Consider the following 23,927-nt stretch of genomic DNA (forward strand, 5'->3'; position numbering starts at 1 on the left):
ATCAGGAAATCATCAAGAATAAAAAACTAGATTAGCATAAACATACCTAAATTAATTGATATGTTGAAATCCTTGAATCTTTCTTTCGTTGTGATCTTCCCAGAAGATAGAGTTCCCTTAAGTATAAAATGTCTAACGAGGATAAGAGTAAATATGAGATTAACCTATTTATTGGGGACCACTACCTCTTTATATAAATTGAATATTAGGTCAATCTTTTAAGTATTTATAATTCTGCCCCTCATCAAATTATAAATACAACTTATGGTATTTGCACTTTGATTCCAATGCACTTTAATACATATAACACATGTAACATAATTGGTTACTTAATTTTGTGTCACACTTTACGATAACATTGTACATTATACATATGTGCCCATAAATATGAATTTTATTCGAACAATCTCCCACTAGGACAATATATGTTTCTTGACGGATGTACAACCTTAAGAGCTCAAAATTTGCTATCATACAATAAATATTCTATAACAATCTTGTCCATCAATTATATCCATATAGGATCAAAGTGGTCTTTGTCGTATCAATCATGACTAGACCCATCAATGGTCACGTATACAAACACAGTTAAATGAGATAGATAAACCATGGAGTGTAGCATGAAAATTGCATGCAATGTGAACTACACATGTCTATTTCCAACTGATCCTCTTTAAACATTAGTGAGGTCAAATTTTACCAAAATCAGAGTGTGGATAAACCAAGACAAACTTTATTTCTGCAGAAAATAACCTTAAAATAAATATCCTTAAACTGATGTAACTAAAATTGTGTTTAAAACAAGCGAGCATTTTTAAAGTTACAAACTCCCACTAAAACCGAATCTTCTTAAGTGATATTACATCCACATGAGTAGTGTGCTCAAGAAAGACTTTGGGTGACAATTCCTTAATAAGCGCGCAATTATGAGTTTGTACCAATATATTCCATAAACACATAACCACTGAATTTTCTTTAACAACCAAAAATATAATATCTGTGTGCTTAGATTTAAGATGTCTATGTTATATATGGAATAAAGGACTGCAACTTAGTTGTCACAAATTAACTCAAGTGGTATTTCTTATCAATCCATAATTAGCATTTCACATGACAAAATTTTACATACATATTTCAATAAATCGCAGTCCATAAACCTAATGATCTCTTACTTACTAGACCTCCGATATGTAAGAATATAACATTTTGTTCTTAAATGTATTATATGAATCAATTTGGCTGCTATCCAACGATCCATACCCAAATTTCTTAAATATCTGCTTAATTTCCTAAAATCATACGCTATGTCTGAATGCGTATAAATCTAAGTATACATTAAACTCCTCATTTTTTTGAAGCATAAGAAACTTTTAATATTACTTTAGTTCCAAAATCATTCTTAGAGCATTGATCAAGACTAAACTTGTTTCCTTTAGCAATAAGGAGTATTATTTAGTTTACTCTCACTGAACTTATAATATATACAATTATCAACCAAATTTATTTCGAAACAAACGAGATAACCACCTAGTGAAATTTATCATACAATTAACGGGAGTAATACTTGAACTTATAAATGGATTTCCTTAATTTGCATATCATTAGTTTTGTATCATTTGACACAAATTCTAACTGCACTATATAAATATTTCATCAATGTTATCATTGAGAAACACAATTTTGAAATCCAACTTATGCAACTCAAAACCAAATATGAGCAACAAGTATCATAATTATCTTGAAAGAGTCTTTCAATGAAACCAAAGAGAAAGTTTCTACGAAACTAATGTCTTCTTTCTGAGTATATCCTTTAGATACAAGAGACACATTATACCTATCAACATCATCATTTGCATCAATCTTGGTTTTAAATATCTATTTGCAACCAATAAGCTTTGCACCTTCAGGTAATGAGACAAGTTCTTAAATTTTATTATCTTGTATAGAACTTATAGTCTTCTTCCATGATATTGATCAACTTTTGAGAGTCAAAACTTTTATGACATAACGAAAGTTGATTAGTTCATCTCTCAATATTCCACTGTCATCCTTGTTTCTTGTAGAAATATAATAATCTAAAATATATATTATCTCGTGGATCTTCTTAATGACACTTGTTCTATGAGGTTGTTGAGTTTGTTCTTCCAAAATAATTTTTCGTCTTAGATGGGGAGTTGTTCAAAATAATCTTATTGAGATTCTAGATTTACTTCTTGATTAACGACATGTATAAGTACATGTATATCATCAAACGTGATAATAGAAGTTGAGTTATAATCCAATTCCTCCTCCAAATTAATTCCTTAAAACTTATTTCTCCCTCAAAACTCAACATCCTCAAAAATAATGTTATAGATCTCATCTTAAAAATATTCCTAATTATGAGATCATAAAACTCATAACCCCTAAAATGCTCAGAATAACCAAAGTAGTTGATTAATGTTTCAGAATTCAATTTCTCATCATTTGTCCTAACTTATTTTAAAAGAGAACAACCCTTTGTAACATATTATTATCTCTTTTGAGTTGGACCCTTAACAACTACATTCTGATTTTATTTTTTGCCCTTATCTTTATATGCAATTTTCAAGTGAGTACTTTCAAACTTATTATGCTTCAAACTTTATTCCTCTTTCAAACAATGAAAAATGAGCTCATTTAGAAATCATTTCCCCCTTTGAGTTGATTAAACTCTATAGGAAGCAATATTGGAATCACTATAACAAGTAATTCTTCAAAAAAAAAAAAAAAACTAGATCTTAAGTGTCTTAATTCTTAAAGCAAGATGAAACATATCTATAATGTACTCCCACACATTTCCTTGATCCTTATACTTTATAGACATCAAAGAAGTAAAAAAATGATGTCATTTAAACCTTATTGTTTTTTTTTGAAAAAAAAAACATTTTTCAATTTTGTCAAGGAAACCATTGGTCTAAGTAATCTTTTCAGATTATGTGCCCCTAAAGGCTTCTAAAATATTGTGCTTCATGATCATTAAACTTATACAATTTGAACAAATTTCACCTCTCAAAACGCTCTATACCAATTAAGGATGCTATCCCCCATGAGAGTTGGAAATTGTTATGTCCATACAACTAAAACCTTAAGAAAGTGCATTTTCTCATTCCTTGAGATTCGTTTTCTTATGCATGAGAAGGAAATGTATAATAGAAAATATTGTGTTAGCACGAAATAAATAATTAGTTAAATCAAAACGTAAATAAAAAGCTCACATCTTAAGTAAACAAATAAATTCAAAATTATGGTTAATTTGTATCTCAAGATACCAAACACTACGTCAATATCAAGTATTTGGACAATAATATTAATAGTAAACGATACTCTTGGTATAGTAATCAAATATTCACAATAAACTATGTCGAACAATATACTAATCTTTGGACTAATGTAATGCTCACATAAAGTATCTTATAATTGTCACGTGTTATTACCACATATGTCGCTTGAAATTTGGCCAAACATTAACTTTCCTTTGGGTCTATTAATAAATGCATGAATAACAACAACAACAACAACAAAAATCCTATTCACATATGTAATGGGGTAAGGGGGAGGTAGGGTAGTAGGCTGCCCCTAACACCAGGTTAAGAGTAGCTTCCGTGGAAGACCTCCTGCAGTCAGAAAATTAAAAATAAAGATAAAATGCAATGCATGTATATATGTATTCATATGCTCGACTATAATGGGAAGTAATCCATGCACATAAACCCCTGCGTAAAAATCTTTGCATATAGCCAAAAAACGTAAGACCCGACTAAATTTAAAAATAGGAATATTGAAGAGAATGATACACAGAAGTCACCGATAGCAAGCTACGAGAATGAATAAAATCAAATGTGTTAACACTTAAAAAAGGCAACAACTACTCTGTTATCCTAGTTCTAAGCCTTCATAAATTCCAAAGACATAAACGTATAAAAAGTAGAAGTCATGATAATTACTACAAAAGCATTAAAAGAAACACATAATCATCTTGATATTCTAAATAAATCAGTCTACACAAAAGATGTCACTTTGGCGACATTATGTTTCAACTAATCTATCAGAATATCAGACATAGTCGTAATATGAATTAATTTGTTTCAATATATATATATATACTTTTAACCAACAATCAAAACTGAAAAACCGAATTGAACAAATACATATATTACATTAACAATATAAATAAAACTATAAAAATATTAATCAACCAGTCAATTTTTCTTAATTTTTATTTTAATTAAATTAAGAGATAACCAAAATAATAATAAATTTGAATACACTTAAACCTTATCTCTCAAGATATCAAATAGTCCATTAATATTTCATCTTTTGACAAAATATTTTACTTTTTGGTTCACAGAATGTAAGATTACCCGTGGGAATGTAAGATTACCAGGTAATATGATTACCGGGAATGTTGTATTTTGTGTTTGGTTGGTTTAGCAGGAATGTAAGATTATCGTGTATGGTTAAAGGAATAAAAGATTATTGGAATGTATATTTGACCAAATTGTTCTTATTATATATTTATTTTTTTAACAAGTTGGAAAATATTTATATATTTTCTTTAAAAAAATTTAAATTCATAAAATTTATATATATATATTTTTTACAAAATTGAAAATATAAAAAGGTTTAATGAAAAGGTGAAATTTTATTTTAACCTCTAAACTTCATATAAAATTTTAAGTATAAATTTTTTTTGTAAATCTAAAATAGTTTAAGGATAAATTTATAATTTAACCTTCGTAGAATTTTTATTATTCAATGACAGAAGAATGATATTTTTGAAGAAAAAAAAATTAAGGGCATTTTAGTCCAAAACGCTGGTAATCCAACAATACCTAAGGAAAGAGAGGTAATGACATTCCCGGTAATATACCCCAAAAAATCTACTATTGGTAATAAAATATTACCGGGAACGAGATTCCCGGCCAACCAAACATTGGAATATGGATTCCATTCCCATGGGAATCCCACATTCCTTGAACCAAACAGTCCCTAAGTGATATATGATGTGGTAACCAAACACTGATAATAAGAACATGTCAAGCAAATCTTCCTTTGGGTCGATTTATTACTCACACATTAAACCGAATAATTATCACATGCTTATTACCAAAGTTGTACATGCGATTATGTCAACTATTAATCTTCCTTTGGGTCGATCAATATTAACATATCCTAAGTTACATGCATATAAACTTTATAAAATATTTTCCATAGTTGAGGTCACTTGAATTATTATTTTAATTAAGTCGTCTCAGAATAAATATCAGTATTCAAATTTAATATTTCAATAACAACCAAAGGTTAAAAACTAAAATTTTTTATTGCACTATAATATCCAAAATAACCCAAAATAAGGTAACATAAATAGTTCTATCAAAAATAAAAAATTCAAGTCTTTGATTGTTTTTGAATAATTCGTTAAACATGCATTTAGTTCATAACTTCATAAATTACCAAGACAAACCAAATTCAAAACAATTAACATTTAACCAAAAGTCAAAGTCATAGTACATACTAATGAATTAAAACTTTTATAATGTTTAAAAAATATTTTTAGTCAAACTGAATCAAATGTATCAATGTCAAGCATATATTTCATAATTTATAACAGTCAAAAGTCAAAATTGAATTTTCTAATTACATCATGATTTCTGAAGTAACCCATCATAAGGCTGTCTAAACGACATTATTAAAACCGAAAACCCAAACATTTGACTATTTCTCAATAAATTCTTTAAACATGGCTTCACAAAAATTTTGATGTAAAACTTTAAGCCAAATTTTGTATAATATCAAACTAAATGCATCATAATCTCTGGTATTTAACCAAATACTTAGTTGTATGTACATTCAAAAAAATGAAAATCATGTTTATATTCTATACCAGCTATAATTCAGGAGATCTCAATGGCTTATTCAAAAGAACGATAACTAAATTAATTGTCCAATCAAAAACTTTGAATTCGTACCGAAAAAGATTACTCGTTCGTGTATTTCCTTCGAAGATAAGCTAACACTTTTCCATGAAAATTACCAAATTTAAGATTACGAATCATTAAAAAATCACGAATCATCAGGTAAAGATGCAAAAGATTTACAAGACTTTGAAAACAAATACCATGATTTCAATTACTGGAAAGTCGAAACAGTGGTCCAAGTATTAGAAATATAATAATGTATTTTTCCATTATTATTATTTTAGTGATTAAACTAATCCATATACAGATGTCATTGGTAATCGAAAAGCAATAACCCTAAATTATTCATCAAACCATGTTTCAAACATTTGAATCCATAAATTAAAATAATAGGATTATCCAAACAGACATGGAAATTAAAGAACTTTCCCCATTATCGCATATACATGCAAAATTAGCCTCAAATTTAATGCACGATTGAAACATAGATTAATGTAATTTGGGAATATCAATCGTATATGGAGAAAATAAAACCCTAAATTTTGTATGAAAAATTTAATATCATAAATAATAAACTCAAAAATTAATTAATTCTCAATTACTCAACATGATATGGCGATGATACCACTTTTTGTAACTAAAATACTAATAAATATGAAAACAACCAGGATCTAATCATGCCAAATCATCAAGAATAAAATTATTAGATTAGCAGAAGAGTACATGAATTAATTGATATGTTGAAATCATTGATCTTTCTTTGGTTGTGATCTTTTAAAAAAATAGAGTTCCCTTAAACATAATCTCTTTGAAGGGATAAGAGTAAATATGAGATTAACCTATTTTTTGGGGACAACTACTTCTTTATATAAATTGAATATTGAGTCAATCTTTTAAGTATTTATAATTCTATCCCTCGTCAAATTATAAATACAATTTAAGACACTGACCACTTCCTTTGGCCATTGAGATGGAAGAAAGTTATCATTTTTTGATCCATTTGAACTCGCAAACATAAATCAAAGGTCAATTTCATCTAAAATCCTCGAGAATGTGATAGATCTATGATTTTTTATATTTGAAATGTCCATTCTCCGGTTATCGGATTTTTTCATTGATTTGCCTCTTTCTTTTATTTTAAGAAAACCAAACTCGAATGAACCCCAACCCTCTAGGAGGTTTCGGATCTAAGGAGATCCATTGAAAAAGCTCCCCTTACCTTGGGTTTAAAAGAAAGAGACTCCGGTGATCAACCAAAAATGATACATGCAGGTATGAAGTGTGGTAAAAAATGGTACATTTGAAGAACAAAATGGTGAGTTGTATTGATTTTTGAAAAGATTACAAAGTTTTTCCTCTTCTTTTCTTTTCGTTTTTTCTCTCTCTTACAAATGCTCTCCCCCAAATTTCTCTCAAAAATTTTCTTATCTCTATTTTGTCTCTGCTTTTTTTTTTGGTTGTTGAACCCCTTCTTTTCTTGTTATTTATAGGAGCTTATATGATAAGTGTGGTGACTAGAAGCCAAAGAAGATGATAGATGACAGTCAACTTGAAGGGCGTCGGTGCTGCCGGGTGACATGGCATGGTGAAGTAGTTGGGGTATTGAATGGCCCGGATATTCCGTGATTTTGCCCCCTTTTCTTGTTTGACTTTTTATATTTTTAATAATAATAATAAGTAATATATATATATATATATATATATATATATATTATTTTTAGTTTCAAACAAACAAAGTCCGGACAAAATGGGTTAATACACGTTAAACATCAAACCCCGTTTTATGTCATTTTTATAAGTATTCGAGGAGAAATGATTGTCTTAGACGTTAGGTAAACTAACATCTCTTGAATTTATTCTATTCTTTTATAAATGATAAACAAAAATTTATATCTATTTTTCTTCTTTTAAAAAATAATAAAATTGCGATTATTCGAGGAGAATCCTTCTTGCTATAGATGTTGAGTAAATTAAAAGACTTTCGAATTAGTCATAATTTGAACTTAGTTTTATTATATATTTTATTCGATTTACCATAATTATTTAAGGTTTAGAGACTTAGAGAATTTAGTAGTCGATTTTAAGATTAGATAACATTAGAATCTAGAGCTTCAAAACGATTAGCTAATCCTTTTGCATGTTCAATATTTTTGCATCTAGACTAAAGAAGTATGCCAACATTTTAATACTTTCATCACATTATTTCAAAGGAGGTATATCTCGAATTAATTGGACATTCGATATTTTTCTAGACATTGGAGGATTTCGAAGTTATTTAACTAGAGATCATATCTTTGATTTTTTCTTCATAAAAACAATATCATGAGAACTTTTAGACTTTGAGGAACATTTCTAATTTTCTTACACGTTAGAAAATTTTGAGGTGTTCTAAAGAGTTCTAAGTTCCAAGTTTTAGCGTGATTCATAAAAATCGAGGTGTCTTCTAGAATGAGATTGGATCTCAATATTCTTCTAGACGTTGGGGAACGCTCAAGATCACCCATGAAAGACATTACCTTTGAAATTTATACAGATTAATCTGTGAATTTTTGGGGTTTTCAAGCAAAACTTAGATTCTCTTAGCCGGTAGGGAATCCAAAATTATTCTTGAGAAATTAAAAATTCTTTAATAATCCAACAAGATATTAATTGCATTCATGAGTCGAGACAAAAATACTAGTGGTCAAGTGAGCCCATTTTTACTGGCGTGGTGAGGGTGCTAACCCTTCCTCACATGTAACCATGCGTCCGAACCCGATTTTAATTTTCGCAGACCTTAAATATTTTTTGTCAATCCAATCACATGTAAACTGATTGGTGGGGACTCATAACATTTCTTTAAGTACGAAACCAAATTTTTTATTCCCTGGGTAAAAAATGGTGGGTACACTTGGTAAATAGACTTATTATAATAAGTCATATCATTTGGTCAATAGATTATTTATTGGTTTAAAGTTGCATTTATTCAATTATACTTATTAGTTTTTCAACAAATCTCTTCATCAAATGGTCTTAACTCTTCATCAAAAGATCATAACCTTTGATTAATTTCTTGTGCTTTATATATAGGATAGTTAAGGCTCAAATCTTAGAGACATAGGTTACAAAGGTTACAAAATGCAAGTTTAGAACATTGAATAGGAGAACACTTAGAAAATTCCTTCCAAATTCATTTTTTCCGGTGATAGGAAATGCAAGATTGTGTTTTATTGGTCACTATGGTTGTGATTACTGTTCTAATAGTTTTTTGTTGTATCTTGGGAGACTAATGTCCAACGTTACTCAAAGCATCGAGGAGATGACGGATCTATCTTACAGAAATTGTTCATACTAACCTCAATAAAACTTTCTCTTCTATTTATTTAACTCTGCTCATCCGATTTCATATCTACATAAGAGTAACCAAATTTCGTTTCTCTACTTTAATTTTATATTTATTTTGTTTCGTTAAATTCAATAATAATATTTACTTATTTTATTATTATTTTATTTCTCAAATTAACATTTTGCATAACAATCTTAAAATAGATTCGTTATTATATTTTTAATCCGAGACAAATTTGATCTTAGTCATACGAATCAAGAGGGATCAGTGCCATAGAGGGGCAATCAAATGTCGTCTGTTTATGTGGAGATTATGTTTTATGCGATGAGAAACTTCGTCTATATCTAAAAAGTCTCTGTCAAAGTCTAATAAAATTGATATAGAGATCACAAGAAGACTTCTTTTTTTTAATTAAAGATCACTAAAAGACTTGTATCAAACAACGGATCCTTTGATAATACTTTTAGTGTAGAGATGTATCCGAAAACTCGTCAAATTTAAACGTTTTACATATGAGAATAAAATTTAAAACTCATTCAATTATCAAAGTGTACGTAAAAACTATTTATGATGTAGATGTATAACCAAAAAATAATATTACATTATTATTAAAAAAATTACAACGTCGACAGTCTATATGATGAATGATCAAAACAAAATCAAAACGTAATTCATCATTAAGTATGATTTTACACTGTTATTTGATATATTTATTATCAGTAAACCGTCCATGTACAATTTATGACAATTTCTGATTATATCAAACAAGAGAATCTTTTTCTTCTTCTTTTTTATATTAAGCTAAGATAATTACAAAATAATATATATATTTTAAATATTCTCGATCATTTGATAATGAATGTTCAATCACCTCGCTACAATTGTTGGTGCTCGAACTCGTAATCTCCAGAAACAATAACGATTCTTTTAATCACTAAGGTAAGTTAGTTCGTGCAAAGAATCGCTTTCTAAATCTCAATCATAGTATGTTTCCCTCACATTCTTCACCAATTTTCTATTGATTTTACGCGTGTACCGGAAATGACATCGACTCCGATTTTAGCATGGTTGAGAGACTGGAGCATGGTGATGAGACCAGAGCGAGCATCGCCTTCTTCGTAAACACTGGTACAATAGTTGTGGAGTTCAATCACATGGTGATGGTCCGTTTCAGCTACTTCATTCATGATTCCTTTGAACCAATCAAAAGAACCTTGTTCCCCTGTTACCCAATACAAGTATGCCCTCTTTGTCCTGAACTTCTCTTTTCTTTTCGATTTTTGTTGTGGGGAAGTCGTCTTGTTATGCATGGAAATCGCTTCCTCTTCTTCATCAGCCATGGATTTGATGCTGTTTACGATGTCTGACAATGCTGATCATGGGGGTTGCTCCAATCCCCAAACCCACTAACAAAACCACTTCATATTTCTTGTAGTCCTGTTCTGGGGCTCCATATTGGCCATCAATCAAACCACATTCAAGAATCTATACATTATTTGTAACGTGAAATGAAAAAAAAGTTTTTTTAGAGGATTCGGATTCAATCAACTACGTCTGTAGAGTGTTTGTACTTTGTCAATGACTAAAAAGAATTCTCAAGAAATACTATATTGTAATCACCACATAATAGTTGAAAACAAAATTATGTATAAAGGAATCAGCAACTAAACATGAAAATGACTTTTTTTCCACTTTTCTTTTGTGGGTTGGTTTATCAAGGAAGTTTGTGAACATTATTGTTCTAGGCCTCTATCTAGCTAGTGCAAATAATTTAGTTCATGAGTCACAACATTTGAAATTATTGTTTGTAAACATCTAACCAACCCATGTTATTATTGCCAGGCAGCCATAAAATAGTATTCCGGAGATAAATTCCTGCATATTTTCAACATCTTGATGTCTTTTTTTCTTGTCTTCTTGCTTTTATTAATGGAGGGGGAGGCTGCATAGGTAAGGACAGTACATGGCACCATTTCAAGGAGAGATGAAAAAGAAAAATGACATTTGTACATCGGGCAATGGGCAGCAACCATTACTCCAAAAATAAACAAATATAGAATATCGTATGCAATCAGAGAAGATAAGTGATAGGGAAGCGGTGGGGTTAATGAACGTTGCTCTTGTTGAAGAATCAAACTTAGAAAGCTCTAGACTCGATGAAGAACAAAGAAGATGAATAGAGGAATGTGGCGGTAGCAGCTAGGGTATTTTAGTGTTCAAGTGCTGGAAACAAGGTAAGAAACAAGATTAGAACAAGATAAACAAAATATAAAGAAATTGAAAATAAAGGATAATAATCAAGAAATCAAAAGATCTCTCTTATGAAGGTGAATGTTAAAGATGATGATGGTGAAGATGGATTTGTGGAAAATAGATGGATAAGTGTCCTATCGAGCCCTCCTAGTCGCAATGAAAAGGCAAACACGATAATATGACTCTAACCAACCCTCCTAGTCGCGATGAAAAGGTAAATTGGAGTGTGAAGATTAATCTCCCTCACAAGAACTTGAAAGAACTCCAGGAGAAGAAGCTTCGAAGGCACAAGGCAATCAACACTTGCAAAAACGAACTCTCGTTGTATTATTAATCAAAGAAATCTTGATTACAAAGTTGAATGAAGCCTCATTTATATAGGGGCTGAGTTCTAAAGGTCCTAAATAACTAATGAATAAAATAATAATAAACTAAACATGTCTTAACTCTAATTCCTAATAAAATAATAATAACTAAAGATAATATTTTAACCCAAGCTTAATTCCTAATAAAATAATAAATCTAATCCTAAAAGATAATGCATCATCCTATATTAAGTTATATTACAAATAATCAATAAAAATATTGAAAATTCGTAATATTTACAAAATCTCATATTAATCCCGTATAGGATTTTCTGCATGCACCGTCTTCAGTAAAATGGCTATATCTTGAGTTCCCGATATCGGATTGATGCGATTCAAGAACCGTTGAAAAGATAAGAGACAGACGGTTGTAACTTCAGAAGATATGTTGACCAAATAAGATCAGGATCTCATTCAAAAATTCGTCGCAAGTCTGCTGCTGTTCTGATCTTCTTTCCAAAGCTTAGACGAGTGGATCATTTGGAAGAGTTATTACTTCTTCCTTTGATGTGAGCCTTGTGATGCATGTATCAATAAGGATTGATGCTGTAAAATATCTAGCTAGCGTTATGCAATGGTGGACCAGGTCGGATGCACTAAGCCCCTAGGTGGACCAGGTCGGATGCACTAAGCCCCTAGGTGGACCGGCTCGGTTTCTGATGGGGACGGAAATTATGCGCCTAACTTTTATCACTTTGACTTGGTCTTTTTGCGTAAAAGAGAGATGAAGTTATCAGTTTCCTTGTAGTATTAATGATGACTTACTTTGGGTTATTATTTCCTTGCAAGCATTCGACTCTTAGGAGGCCACTTTTGCCATTAGTAGGTTGTTGACACACCTGGAACAGCAACCTGAACGTAAATCTCGGCAGCCTTGACAACACTGAAAATTAAAGGATAAGGAATGACGAGTTACCTCTGAAAAAACAGTCCTGAGTTGCCGAGTCCAATCACCAAGTGTCCTAATATGAACACTGATATAGTCATCTTCTGGTGCAGAAGTAATACAAAATGAGTGGCTGTTTCCATGTGTATGAAAAAAGGAAAAGTCAGCGCTCGGGCTTGAGTCGATACAATTACAGGAAATTGATGACCGAGGTTTTAGAAGGTTAAGCAGGGTTTTACCATTCAAATGGATACACTGCAGAGCAATTAAGAAACATGTACTGTCCACTCTTGTATCTAAATCCATGGGGCCTTGACATGTGAAGTGCTAATACATTTCCGGGATAAACAGCGACCTATAAAGTTTTCAAGGTGATACTGGAGCTCGAACTCGAAACTTAAGAGCAACTGCATAACCAACCACATAATTTAAACACATTGGATTAAATGTAAAGATGGAAAAGTGCTTACCTTCTGTATGTTAACAGCCTTGATGCTTGATCTAAGTAATCTCGTTAATCTTGTTGGAAATTAAGCAGCTGGTAGTTGTTAAATTTGTCAAAAAGGGGCTGTTTTGATTTCAAAGTTAGGCAGCCCATATGTTTGAATTTGGGCAAGGGATAATTACAAAATTGAGTCATTGAACTTTAGGGTATTTATAAGATTAGTTCCTAAGCTTCAACTATAAATACCCTAGCTCATTTAGCTTCAAAATCATCCTAAATAATTTCTTTATCCCAATAATAGAGAGTTTCTTGTGAATAGTGAGTTTTTTTGTAAACACCTGTAATTTTTCTCTCTTAGTAAAAGATCTGCAGCAGTCCGGAGACGTAAGCACAATTAGCTGAACTCCGTTATCAATTTCGGGTATTATTTTTCCACTTTTATTTCGCATTATCACTAATCTGGTTATAGGGAAATTGCTTGTTACTAGTTTATTTCTCAACAACTGATAATCAGAGCTTTTGATTGTGAATTTTGTCAATTTTTTGTGAGGTTACTATTCATCACTATTCACGTAAATAGTTAATTTCGTGAATAGTAAAAATTTTGTTGGCGATATGAATTTGTCGACGGAGGTGTTCTAATACACGGTGGTTCGCAAGAATTGTCAGAAACGATCAAAACGAAGCTAGATTCGAGTGGGAGCAATGGTTGCAGATGAAGGGAAGGTGAAAATTGAAAAGTTCGATGGTGCGGACTTTGACTTTTGGAAGATGCAGATTGAAGATTTTCTGTACCAGAAAAATCTATATCAACCTCTCTCAGGAAAACAATCAGAAGGCGTAAAGAATGAAGACTGGGCTCTTCTCGACAGACAAGCCCTCGGAGTTATCTGACTGACGTTATCCCGCAATGTTCTTTTAACATAGCAAAGGAAAATACCACGGCGGGTCTTATGGCGGCTCTCTCTAGTATGTATGAGAAGCCATCGATCTCAAACAAAGTTCACTTGATGAGGCGATTATTCAATTTGCAGATGGCGGAAGGGGCATCAGTGGCTCAATACCTAAATGTACTCAACACAATCACAACCCAGTTGAGTTTCGTGAAAATTGAATTTGATGATGAAGTTCGAGTTTTAATTCTCTTATCATCTCTACCAGACAGTTGGAATGCTACTGTTACAATAGTCAGTAGCTCTTCGAGAAACAACAAATTGAAATTCGATGATATTCGGGATCTGGTATTGAGTGAAGAAATTCGACGGAGAGAATCGGGTGAAGCATCAAGCTCCTCAACCTTGCACACGGAGTCCAGAGGGAGAATTTCAGAAAGAAATTCAAATCATGGTAGATCGAAATCCAGAAGGGAAAAATCAAGAATGGAAAAGAAAGATTTTACCTGTTATAATTGTGGCAAGAAGGGTCACTTTAAAAGAGATTGTTGGGCACTAAAGAAAGATACCGACGCACAAGAATCTGCCAACATGACAGAGGAGACAGGTGATGCCATGATTCTAAGTGTCAACAGTCCGATTGAATCATGCATCTTGTATTCAGGGGCATCTTTCCACTCCACCCAATGCTAAGAAATCATGGAGAACTATGTCAGTGGTGATTTTCGGAAGGTTCATCTAGCTGATGATGAAACCTTGAAGATCGTTGAAAAAGGAGACATCCGATTAAAGCTGCCAAGCCAGACCACCTAGACGCTGAAAGGTGTGAGACATATTTCTAGTCTCAAAAGAAATTTGATTTCTGTAGGACAGCTTGATGGAGAAGGATATAGTACAACTTTTTCAGGCTGTGAATAAAAGATTACCAAATGAGCACTCGTCATTGCTCGTGGTAAGAAGACTGATACTCTCTATGTAACCTCAAACTTAGATAATATCATTGTTGCAACAGACGTTGATGGAAAATCAAACATATGGCACCATAGGCTTGGTCATATGAGCGAGAAAGGGATGAAGACACTTTTGTCAAAAGGGAAGCTACCGGATCTAAATAGTGTAGATGTCGAGCTATGTGAATATTGCATCTTTGGAAAACAAAAGAAAGTCAGTTTTGCAAATATTGGCATGACACCCAAGGCAGAAAAGTTAGAGTTGGTTCATACTGATGTATGGGGACCATCTCCAGTTCTATCTCTTGTAGGCTCACTATATAATGTCACCTTCATCGATGATTCTACAAGGAATGTGTGGGTTTATTTTCTGAAGAAGAAATCAGAAGTCTTTAATACATTCAGAAAATAGAAGGCCATGGTGGAAAATGAGACTGGTTTGAAAGTCAAGAGGTTGAGGTATGACAATGGAGGAGAGTACAGAAACAGTAGATTCATAGATTTCTACGCAAACAATGGGATCAAGATGGAGATAACAATTTCCATGACACCACAGCAGAATGGCGTAGCAGAACGCATGAACAGAACTTTGAATGAACGTGCCAGAAGCATGAGGATACATATTGGATTGCCCAAATTGCTATAGGCTGAAGCTATTAACACTGCAGCTTACCTGATCAATCGTAGGCCCTCAGTTCCTTTGGATGGTGGAATACCAGAGGAAGTTTGGAGCAAGAAAGAAATAAACCTTTCACACTTAAGAGTGTTTGGTTGTATTTCTTATGTACACATAAATTCTGCTGAAAAAAGAAAACTTGATGCCAAGTCCAACAAATGTGTCTTTGTTGGTTATGGTGGTGATTAGTTCGGTTACCGGTTTTAGGACTACGAAAATCGGAAGATCATCAGAAGCAGAGATGTCATTTTCAATTAAAATGTGATATACAAAGATATGTTAACTGTAGAATTAAGTAGCTCCAATACCGAAGCTGAAACAAAGGAATTTGCCGAGTTCGAGGAGATTTCTAGAAATGATGTTCAGATCAGTCCATAAGCAGTTCAAGAAGAACCAGAGACACCAGAACTGAGACGCTCCTCCAGAATTCCTAAACCAACCCAGCGTTATTCGCCTTCTTTGCACTACTTGTTGCTGACTGACAATGGTGAACCAGAGTGCTATGATGAAGCAATGCAGGTGGAAGATTCAGTAAAGTGGGAGTCTTTCATGAAAGATGAGATGGACTCTCTTATGTCAAATCAGATGTGAGAATTAGTTGAATTACCACCAGGCAAGAAAGCACTCCATAACAAGTGGATTTACAGGATTAAAGAAGAGCACGATGGGAGCAAACACTACAAATCAAGATTGGTTGTCAAAGGTTTTTAGCAAAAAGAAGGTATTGACTACAATGAAAATTTTTCTCCAGTCGTGAAGTTGTCTACAATCAGACTGGTGTTGAAAATTGTAGCTGCAGAGAATCTACATCTTGAGTAGTTAGATGTGAAGACATCTTTCCTTCATGGTGATTTGGAGGAGCAAATCTATATGAGGCAGCCAGAAGGCTTCATAGAGGCAGGCAAGAAAAACCTGGTATTCAGGTTGAAGAAGAGCTTATATGGTTTAAAACAAGCTCATAGACAGTGGTACAAGAAGTTTGATAGTTTCATGGGTAGCAGTGGTTTTACCAGATGCCAAGTAGATCATTGTTGCTACATCAAGAGATTTGACAACAACTTCATTATTTTATTGTTGTACGTTTATGACATGCTTGTTGCAGGGTCAAACATGCAAGAGATTATAAACTTGAAGCAAAAATTGTCGAAGCAGTTTGCAATGAAAGATCTGGGCGCTGCAAAGCAGATTCTTGGGATGAGGATCAAGAGAGACACAAAGTCAGGGACTTTAATACTATCACAGGCTGAGTACATCAACAAAGTACTCTCCAGGTTCAATATGCAAGATGCTAAACTAGTAAGTACACCTTTAGGTGTTCATTTTAGACTCTCCAAAGAACAGTCACCAAAGACGGAGGAAGAACGTGCACACATTGTGAAGGTGTCGTATGCCTCATTAATTGGAAGTCTGATGTATGCCATGGTTTGTACTAGACCATATATTGCTTATACAGTGGGAGTTGTTAGCAAGTACATGAATAATCCGAGCAAGGTACACTAGGAAGCAGTCAAATGGATCCTCAGATATCTGCGGGGTACTACAAATAAAGCACTTTGTTTCAAAGGTGGAGATACGATACTGACAGGCTATGTAGATACTGACTTAGCCAAAAATATTGACATCAGAATGAGCATTACTGGTATGTCTATACTTTAGGAGGAACCGTAGTGAGTTGGGTTTCTCAACTATAGAAGATTGTTGCTCTCTCCACAACTGAAGCAGAATGTGTCGCTGTTACGGAAGCCAGCAAGGAGATGGTTTGGCTCCAAAGTTTCTTGGAAGAGTTAGGCAAGAAACAAGAAAACAATGTCTTGTATTACGACAGTCAAAGTGATATCCATCTAGCAAAGAATCCTTCTTTTCATTCAAGAACAAAGCACATACAATTACGATATCATTTTATTCAGTCTCTTCTGGAAGATGGGATTTTGAAACTTGAAAAGATTAGTGGAGCTCAAAATCCGACAGACACGTTAAAAAAGATGGTTACTACGGACAAACTGAAGTTGTGTTAAGCTTTAGTTAGCATACTAGAGTAATAAGACCAGAAATGTTGATGCATTGATCGAGGAGTGAAGACAAATTAAAATCAATCTTCAAGTGGGAGATTATTGCAAATTAAGCAGCCGGCGGCTGTTAAATTTGTCAAAAAGGGGGGTTACTTTGATTTCAAAATTAGGCAGCCCATGTGTTTGAATTTGGGCAAGGGATAATTACAAAATTGAGTCATTGAACTTTAGGGTATTTATAAGATTAGTCCCTAAGCTTCAACTATAAATACCCTAGCTAATTTAGCTTCAAAATCATCCCAAATCATTTCTTTCTCCCAATAATAGAGAGTTTCTTGTGAGTAGTGAGTGTTTTGTAAACACCTGTAAATTTTCTCTCTTAGTAAAAGATTTGCAGTAGTCCGGAGACGCAAGCACAATTGGCTTAACTCCGTTATCAATTTCGGGTATTATTTTTCCGCTTTTTTTTCGCATTCTCACTAATCTGGTTATAAGGAAATTGCTTGTTACTAGTTTATTTCCCAACAAATCTTTCACGGAAATAAAGGAAAACTGGAATTGCCAAGTACATCCAAGTTTGTCATTTCCAAAGAAGAGTAAGTTTCTTATGTATACTGAATATATTGAATTCGAAATGATTATATTCGTTGCTTACAGTTTTCTTGTACCATTTCTTGGTTAAGAAGAGCTTGATTCCATGGACAATGAGGAGAGTGTAAATAATGACAAATAGATGGTGAGAATACCAGAAAGCATTAAAGCAGAGAGCTTGTTTAGAGGCTTTGGTAGGCTCATCCTCCCCCGTCGAAACCAATGCATAGCTAAAGTGAAAGCAATGGCCATTAAAACCACCATTAGAGTCCCAGTTACCCCTTCAATATGCTTCACAAAATGCCAGTAGCTCTCAGCTTGTTCTCTAAAATATTTTTCCATCGGTTCGTACTCGTTCGGTGTGGCTTGAATCAGTCTGGGAAATCGCATGCCAAATGAGAAACCCTATGTATGCCAACCCTAATTAAAATCCCAACTGCAATCACCTGTAATGAAAAATGTATTCAAATAAACCCTATTTCACATTCGTTCAATCCTTAACTAGTCCGTTTTTACCTTATGGAAGTTGAGGCTGTCATTGAAGGGAACAACAGCTCCTAACTTTGTCTTATTCCTTAACCAGGTTATGGTGTTACGACAGACGATATCAATATCATAGCCATGTTCAATTTAAGTGTCTCGGTGGCACCTTTGGCGAAGCAAACACAATGCCCCATTACTTTAAACATGTCTTCTCTCCGTCGATACTCCATATATTTGTATGTACATAGGCCACACATGGCCCCAATCCAGAGAGCCATCACCCACACTCTCTGTCAGTTATCTAGCAAGAAATACATGGTGGCCCGGTAGAATCTAGTCACCGGGTTCGGGTCATATGTAGGCTTAAGCTTCTAGCTTAGTATTTGGCTAAGGTTCTGGCTTTCTCCTCTTACATATTGTTCTAGTCCTTGTAACAGAAGTATTTGCAGGTTGTTTATCTGCATGAAACAAAGGAATTTTTTTCACTAAATTGAATCTAGAAAGTAAGGGTACTCAGACATAGGGTGAGCATCAGACATATATGCATAAAAATGTAATGAAAGAGGAACATGACCAACAACAATAATGAATGAAAAGCTTATTTTATTTGACCAATTGACTCAACAAAATGTTTGAACTTACCATGATGTATCCTAGGTTGTCTGGGTCTAATTCTTCCATGATGAAGGCTGCATATTCCTCAGCTTGTTTCTAGATATTTGAGAGTTTATTTGCAGAGGCATTGAGGTTGATAATATGTAAAGGTAAATCAACAGTGAGAAGTAAATAATATGGTCATCTTTCTTTGTTTGTTGCAATTAACATCCCATACCTCTTTAACTTCCTCTTCAGTAACTCTTCCATTAGTATCTTTATCCACCCTGCAATTCAAGGTGTATGGTTTACTATTGATGAACATTTAGTCCAAGAAAAAAGGTTAAGCTGATTCTATAGGGGAAAACATGTCTCATACGAGGAGTTCTCACCGGAATGGCACATCGCCAAATTTTAAACCTTTCCATCAGTCAACCTATATGTATTAGTAACTAATATGTTCTTGTTTGTTCCGTTTGAATCAAATTGATAATTTTCTGATTCAGGTGGGAAATGATGGGATTTTAAGGTATTGCAGAACAATAAAGCGGAAGTGAAAAAGAGGGAAAGGGGAGACATTTTGCTCCACAACTTGTGACAAAGGCGATGTTGTCGTATTAAGCTATGTTTTCTTGGTAATGGCCAGATGAGGTTCAGTTAAATCCTCATCATCTTCCTTCGACAAGGTAAGCAAAAGACTAAGCCAGATGGGGTGCAATCTTATACGCTTGACATTAAGTTCTTCGATTTCATCATGTGATCGCAGATATATGAGAACATTTTTGTAAAGGTATTGCAAGTTATAAGGAGAAATCGAGAGAATATAAAGGAAGTAACAGAATAAAAATAAAACTTATACTCAAAATCCTCACTGAAAAATAGGCGTATCACCTTATTGGTGAGGGTGATTACGTACCCATCCTGAAATTTAAATTTTCTTTAGTTAATTATTTATTTTGCCAATTGTCTCCATTTTGAAGTTTTATTTGTGTCTACTCCATACAAAATTCTTATGTTGATGGTAAATATGTGTGCATCCTTTAAATTTTTTTGGATTTGTCACTTTCATAAGAGTGTTCGTAAGATGCATTTGAGTAAGAATGTAGCTCTATTGTATTAAATCAACTAAAAATAAACAAAGGAAGAAATTCAATTAGGACTTAAATTAGGTTATTAGCTTTATCTTAAGTTCCCAGTTAACTTCTTACATTGTAAATGCATGCAACAGCCAAAGACACTCATTGATCCTTATCTAGCCACAACTGATTAACTCTGAAACCTTTACTTTCTCTTTTCAGTAGATCTTTATCGAATTACTATTGATTAACTCCGAGACTTTTACTTTCTCTTTTCCACAAGTGGAATCAACCTCTAATGCTTTAGATCCGACATGAAATAAATTCTAACCGCATATTATAGGTATAAAAATCATTGGATCAAATTCATAAACTAGTTTCTTCAAAAACATCACTATAACATCTAAAGTCGTTAAATTTGTATTTGATTTAGAATACTTAAATATAAGAATTAGACTAAAAACTTTCAAATCATATTTTATAACCAATTTTCTATCATTTTTATATAGATTTTTAATGAGATTTACAAAGCATATTTAAGTGAATCAAGACTCACTCTAAAAAGAACAATCAAAAGGGTTTTAATAGAAAAAACGTTGAACCTTACCTCGATTTCATTGGAGAACATAAATGAAGATTGAAATCTTAAAAACTATTTAAGAAAGTTGCAAGAAATTATGAGAAAGTTTAGAGAAAATAATTGAGAATGTGAAGGGAAAATTAGAGAATTTAAAAGTATTTTGGAAGAAAAATAAGTGTGTGAAAGCTGTGAAAAATATAAGAGATAAGGTAGTTACAAAATATATTAGAATTAATAAGAAAATCATAATATTTTTTTGAAAGGTAGAAGTATGATAAAAGACTGACATGTTAGACATACTTTCATACATTGAGCATAAACGCAACAAAAAATTAGCGTTATAAATACCTCCAGTCATTGTCTACACCTTATATCGAAAATCGAAATTTTATTGCAGCACCTTCAAATATGTTAGACCACCGTCGACCACAATAAACCACCACAAAACATACTCAAGCACTTCGAACTTGACTGCACAAAAGTTAGAACCGCTAAGGATCTTCTAAGCACTCATGGAATATATTTCCAAATGCTCTCAAATGGAATGCTTTCGAATCAATGATTTGGTGCTTAGGGACCTTGGATAGATGGGTATTTATAGGTGTGAAATTGCCAAAAGTGGGAATGTGTAAGGGTGTGGGATGAACCACTTTAATGGGTAGCAGTTTTACTAACTACTTACAATGGCTTTGTTTGTTGCGTACATTCTTCCATTTGGTTCATATAGCCCATGAGTACTTAAATTCAAAACATAATGCATAAATCATAGCGATATCTCCTCTTATAGTTGGACGATATCTTCCATGTATCACAATGTATCATGTCTCGACACTTTAGCCAAATTTCTTAATGAATAAACCCAATGTTTATTCTTGGTCCAAACTTTAGTATTATTTCTCGAAATAATTAAAATTAATGAGCACACAATAAAATGAGAAGCATCAAACTTAATAGAGTTTCAATAAAATCGTTCTTACAACGAAAAATTACAAAGTGGAAACAAGTCTCATAGTGACAACATGATCCTTAAATCTATGTAGTGGCATGCCTTTAGTTAAGGGATCAACTAACATATGCTTAGTGTTAATATGCTCAATGACCACTTTCTTCTCTTTAACACATTCGCTTATGACCAGATACTTAATGTCGATATGTTTAATTCGACTTCTACTTTTGTTATTCTTAGCCATAAAGGCAGAAATAAAACTGCCACAATATATCAATAATGGCCTAGAAACCAAGTCCACAAGTCTAAGCCTAGAAGTAAAACTCTTTAGTCATACTCCATGTATGGTAGCCTCAAAATACGAAACGAACTCAACCTTTATACTGGAAGTAGTAGTTAAGGTCTGCTTGAAACTCCTCCATGATATAGCTCCCTTGTAAAACATTAATATGTAACTTGATATTCATTTTCATGAATCAATACAATCAACAAAGTCTGAATCGGAGTGACCAATCACCTCCAAACTATATGATCATTAGTACGTAAGAATGTAGTCATTTTCCTCTTTTAGGTACCTTAAAACTTTCTTTGCAGCTTTCCAATGATTGATACCCAGATTACTCTGATATCTTCCAAATATTCCAACTACAAATTCTATGTCAGGTCTTGTTTAGGCTTGAGCATACATCAACCTTCAAACAACAGAAGCATGTGGAATATTTTTCATTTGCTCTCTCTCAATATCGTTCTTCAGGCATTGGTTCAAATGAAACATATCACCCTTCACGATATGAGCAATACTAGGTGAACAATCTTTCATCCAAAATCTTTCTAAAACTTTGTTGATATAAGTTTCTTGAGATAGTCCTAAGATAACTCGATGTCTATCACGATGAATCTTAATGCCAATAACATAAGATGTATTACCCATATCTTTCAAATCAAAATTTTTAGAAACAAATTGTTTTACCTCATTTAGCATACCCCTATCACTTAGTGAAAGTAAAATACCATTCACATATGGGATAAGGAAACAAATTGTACTCGCACTGACCTTCTGGTATATACCTTGATTCATGATGTTCCCAACAAAACTAAATAAAGAGATAACTTAATGGAAATTTAAATACCACTGACAGGAGGCTTGTTTCAGTCCATATATTGACTTTTTCAACTTACATACCAAGTGTTCACCATCACAGAAGGAGAATCCTTTAGTTGTTTCATGTATACCGCTTTCTCTAGGTCACCATTGAGAAAAGTGGTTTTCACACCCATTTGTTGTAAATCAAGGTCAAAATGAGCTACTAATGTTAAGAAAATGTGTAACAAATCTTTCTTAGATACTGGACTAAAAGTCTTAGTGTAATTGATTCTTTCTCTTTGAGTGAACCCTTTCGCAACGAGTCTACCTTTATATCTTTCAATGATGTCCATTGAGTTTCTTTTTGTTTTAAAGACTCATTTACATGCAATGGCTTTTACACCATCAAACAATGATACAAGATCCCAAATATCGTTAATTTTCATGAATTCGTCTCATTTTCCATATCATTGTACCACAATTTTGATTTATTGTAGTTCATAACTTGTGAAAATGACTCGGGATCATTTTCAGCTCTGACGTTAAAGTCAGACTCTTGTAGATATACAATGTAGTCACTAGAAATTGTTGATTTCCTTTCTCTAGTAGATTTTATTAATGTTGAATCAACATTTTCTTGTGGATCATGTTGTTCAACTGATTGTTCATTAATTTTTTGGAGTTTCTTGAACAACTTGATCTACTGAAATATTTTTAGCAGCTTATGGAATTTCATTGATTGGTTGTTCAACACACGATTGTACTTGAAGGGTATTTTGTATGAAAATCTCTCACTTGAAGTGGAAGGTTGATCTACATGAATTGAGTCTCG

At 33.0% G+C, this 23,927-nt stretch overlaps 1 pseudogene; it reads right to left on the reverse strand.

The window, feature by feature from the left end:
- Window positions 1-10,268: 10,268 nt before the first annotated feature.
- Window positions 10,269-23,289, reverse strand: LOC120124773 (annotated as a pseudogene).
- Window positions 23,290-23,927: the final 638 nt, after the last annotated feature.

The sequence above is a fragment of the Hibiscus syriacus genome, unplaced genomic scaffold (assembly GCF_006381635.1).
Source record: "Hibiscus syriacus cultivar Baekdansim isolate YM2019G1 unplaced genomic scaffold, ASM638163v2 tig00110429_pilon, whole genome shotgun sequence".
Classification (NCBI taxonomy): domain Eukaryota; kingdom Viridiplantae; phylum Streptophyta; class Magnoliopsida; order Malvales; family Malvaceae; genus Hibiscus; species Hibiscus syriacus.